The sequence below is a fragment of the Phocoena sinus genome, chromosome 10 (assembly GCF_008692025.1).
Source record: "Phocoena sinus isolate mPhoSin1 chromosome 10, mPhoSin1.pri, whole genome shotgun sequence".
In the NCBI taxonomy this organism is placed as follows: Eukaryota; Metazoa; Chordata; class Mammalia; order Artiodactyla; family Phocoenidae; genus Phocoena; species Phocoena sinus.
The window spans coordinates 88,045,575-88,050,335 of record NC_045772.1 but is presented as its reverse complement, the minus strand read 5'-3'; positions in this window follow the sequence as shown (position 1 = coordinate 88,050,335).

The window sequence follows — 4,761 nt, the reverse complement described above, 5'->3', positions numbered from 1 at the left end:
TAACAACATGGATCTACGGAACATTTGCAAATGGCCTGAAGGGGCATTTCCTGCATGGAGGCTACCAACATTTATAAGGTAAACATTGCCATTTGTTTCCTCAAAAGTAGATTGAAAACCTGATTTCAGCTCTACTATCACACTAGAAGCAGCCTTGTCATTTGTTAAGATAGCCATTGTCTCCTCTCTAGTAGAAGAACAAGCTCAGTCACAGGCTTCTCCAAGTCTCATCCATCACGTTCCTCATGGCAGAGCCTGCTTCTATCAATAACTGTGCACTCTCAATTCTCTCTACCCTATAATCCTTCTGGACAGTGCATTGCAGTACTGTGCTGGATTCCAGGCTGCCTTACAAACATCATCTGGTAATTTCATCCATACATATGTTTCAAATGCCAAGTCGTTTATGAATTTGAAACAAAGCACTACTACAACCATTGCTCCTTATTTCCTAATAGTTTTATTCACTTTATATCCTTACTAACTGCTTGTAGGATAAATGGATAGACATCAATATAGCATGGTGGTTAACAGCATGAACTTTAAGTTTGAATTAAGGTGGAGTCCTAGCTTCATCATCTATTAGCTGTGAAACTTTGGACAAGTTATTTAAACTCTCTAAACCTTGGGTTCTTCATCCGCAAACTAGGGATGTTAGTACCTATTTCATAAGTTTCTTGTAAGGATGAAATGTTAGGATCATGGTAGGACAGGTGTCTAATGCAAAATAAGGGCCTAAGAGATGTTTGTTATTGTAGTCACTGTTTGTCCCGCTCACTCGACAACTATTTTCTAAGCACCTACTATGTTCCCAGCATGTTCTAAAGGTTGAGTAATGAGTGGTGAATAAAAGAGACATGGTCTATGTACTCTATGGAGCTTACACCCTGGTGAGGGAGAGGCACAATAAACAAATCAGCATATAATTACAAATGGTGACAAAGGCTGAAAGACAGATGCTGTGATAGAGAACACCAGAGAAAGATGGGATAATCAGGAAGGGCTTCCCGGAGAAGGTTATCTTTAAACTGTGACCTGAAAGATGAGGAAAATACCCAGTGAAGAGTGGGAGAAGGCAGAGGACAGAGGCTGAGTGGGAAAGCACTATGAAGTAGGTCGAGGGTCTGGAGCACGCTTAGTAAGAAGTATTGACCAGACTGAAAGAGTTTCAGAAGCCAGAAAATGCAGAATCTTGTAGGACTTGGGAAGAAGCTTGGATTTTACTCTAAATTCAATAGGAAGCTATTGAGAAGTTTTAAGGAGGAGAGTGGCATGATCTGATTTCTGTTTTTAGGAAATTACTCTGGTTATCATGTGATAATTTGGAAAAATGCAACAGAAGTGGATGGACAAGTTAGGAAGCTGTTGCAATAGTCCAGGAAGGAGATGATGGCGACTTGGACTTAGTAGCAGGGGTGCCAGTAGAATATTGACTGGGGGAGGGAGGTGTTGTGGTTGACTTCAATTTCTTCCTGTTTATTTCACTCCTATAACTATCACCAGCCAGCCTTTAGGCTCCCAAAACAGGGTGTAGCAGAATAATAATTTTAGTTGTTTACATTAAATATTCTCTTGTAGTTATTCGGTTATTTTCTAGCAATCTTCTCAGAAACTTACTCAACACATTTCCCCGTTTACATCAGTATTCCCCAAATCCTGCAATAAGACTTAGAGAAAAGTAAAAATTCTTCATCATCATGAAAACTTTACTCTTTAGCACCAAGCTGAGATGCTGGTAATCTGTGAAGCCTTGTTTTAATCCCATCCAACACAACAAAAATTACTGAGCCTCCCCTCTATGAAATTTGTTTTTTGCCTTACCTGGAAGCCTCAAGGATTCTCTACATAACTTACTTTGCTTCAAATTTATATGTGCCTACTTTCATTCCCTTATAAACAACACCAACAGGTGGTATGGAATGTTTGGTTGCAGAACGATTAAGCCTGAATTTGGTGAGAACTCAAAGATTAAGGTTATTCTTAGCAAAACAAGTAATCCACTGCCAGGACTTTAAAGTGTTTAATGATGTATATCAAAAGAACACCTATGGAAGCACACCATGTGACTTGCAGATCTCCATTTAAAACCGTATATACCTGGGCTTCCCTGGTGGTGCAGCGGTTGGGAGTCCGCCTGCCAGTGCAGGGGACGCGGGTTCGTGTCCCAGTCCGGGAGGGTCCCGCGTGCCGCGGATCAGCTGGGCCCGTGAGCCATGGCCGCTGAGCCTGTGCGTCCGGAGCCTGTGCTCCGCGGCAGCAGAGGCCGCGACAGTGGGAGGCCCATACGCCGCAAAAAAAAAAAAAAAAAAAAAAAAAAACCATATATACCTGAAATAAGAATCCGTGTACATTCACCCACAAACTATCTCAACACCATGAAAGAAATGAGTGACTCCATCTTTGTGTGTTAGGGAGTAGATTCTGAAACTAATCTCAATCACCACTTGATACATGTTCCGTCAAAATGCAGGCCACCAAGGTGTGCAATACATTCTGGCTATTTAAACATCTTTATGGGATTTTTCTCAACAAGTGGGAGCAATGCAATTCTTCTACTCTTACTATGTGCAGAAAATAGTTAACAGGAGGATACTTGAGAAAATATCACAGGGTCATTTCATTGTCCCATAGCTCAGCATGTTGTAGTTTGAAACAACCAAAGATCCAATTCATCCTATCTGTTATAGTCCCAGAACTACCTTTTTAAGGAAAATTTTATATCTAAAATCAGAAAACTCAGCCTTAAAGTAATTCAACCCAGATTAGGCAATTTTGATAGCAGAGAAAACAAAAACACTGAACACAGCATAGCATGTCGTCCAGAAAGATGAGATGTGGGTGTGGAACCAGACTAAGGGCAGCAACACAGAATGACGAAGCATTTGGAAGAGGAGATGGAGTGGGAGAATTCCAGAATTCCAAAGAAAAGTTTTATCTAATAATTAAAATGGCATCCACCAGTTATCAAGCATATGCCAAGGGCCAGACACTATACTAGACACTTCATGAATCTTATCTCTAATTCTTGCAGCAACTCTACAAGGCAGGTCTTAAGTATTCTCATTTTTTGACGAGGAGCCAAATCTTCATAAGGTTATATACCAGGCTTAACATTCCTCAGCTAGGAACTGCAGAGCCAGAATTTGATGTCATTTCTATCCATCTGTAAAGACCAGAGCTGCCTGGTAGGGTTGTTCAACCTACACAACCCTATACAATGGTCCTGTTAAAGCCCACCTCTTTCCACAAAAATACATTTTCCAAAATTTGATTAAGTTTTAAACACTGACATTTGGAAGCCCTAAGCTCAAAGCTGCAGTCCTAAGGTGAATTTGAGAAGCCGCAAGCATTTTTGATGGAAGGAAGACCATATTGACACATTTTCAGAAATATGGCAGAGTAGTTCAGGGAAACTCTGACAGGGAGACCAAGGTGGCACATGACAAATAGCTGGGTGATCTATTTTGAGCAAAAGTCGGAGAGAAGAGGATGTGGAATTGCACATGGTGGCTGACTTTATGAAGAGTGTGGCAGATATTGGCAATTGCCCTCTAATATCTATTACCCTCTTATTTCTTTTAGGAACAGAACCCCTGAGTTTTAGCTGGGTTTAGCTGTTCAGCTAGATACTTTCCCAGGCTCCTTGGCAGATAGGTTCCAACCAATGGAGTTTCTGGTTGACATCTGTCAGATTAAAAACAAATCTGGGGGCTTCCCTGGTGGCGCAGTGGTTGAGAGTCCGCCTGCCGATGCAGGGGACACGGGTTCGTGCCCCGGTCCGGGAGGATCCCACGTGCCGCGGAGCGGCTGGGCCCGTGAGCCATGGCCGCTGAGCCTGCGCGTCCGGAGCCTGTGCTCCGCAACGGGAGGGGCCACAACAGTGAGAGGCCCGTGTACCGCAAAAAAAAAAAAAAAAAAAAAAAAAAAAAAAAAAAAAAAACAAATCTGGGGCTTCCCTGGTGGCGCAGTGGTTGGGAGGCTGCCTGCCGATGCAGGGGACACGGGTTCGTGCCCCGGTCCGGGAAGATCCCACATGCCACGGAGTGGCTGGGACCGTGAGCCGTGGCCGCTGAGCCTGCACGTCCGGAGCCTGTGCTCTGCAACGGGAGAGGCCACAACAGTGAGAGGCCCGCGTACCACTAAAAAAAAAAAAAAAAAATCTGGACTTTATTAGAAAGGATTATTGAGAAGCATTGGGGAAGGATGATGGCAATGGGAGGGAAGAGAACTATTACAGCAGGGAGAACACTGACCACATGATCTGCACATGTCAGGCAAAATGGGTTTCTTCCACCAAGAGGAGGAAACAAGGCTAGACAGAACTAGGTGCAGGAAAGTGGGATGAAAAGGTGACAAAGTCAGACAGTAGATCAAAGAATGTTTCACCCTGAGTCCAGCCCATTTTCTGGGAGACCCTTAAGGAGGGGCTGTACCCCGGTTCAGGCTGAGGGCAGGCCAAATTTCAAGGGGCTCAAGGGAAGGAGAAAATCTTAACCAAAGCCTGGTTAATAAATATTTTGTTCCCAATGATCAGTGGGGACCAAACAGTTCTGCTAATCAGGTAGGAAGCAAAGAATGGGAATTTGGAGGGTCTGCGTCTGGCCTTGTCATACACAAACAAGAGCGGCATCTTGAGTCTTTTCTAAATCATGGGTAAGTGTGGTTCTTTGCAGTAAGTTGTTTCTCAGAACACAAAGAGTGGGAGGGATTTCTTTAACCATTTTGGGTTTCCAGAATCACAGGGCTCTGGTAAAGTTCGAC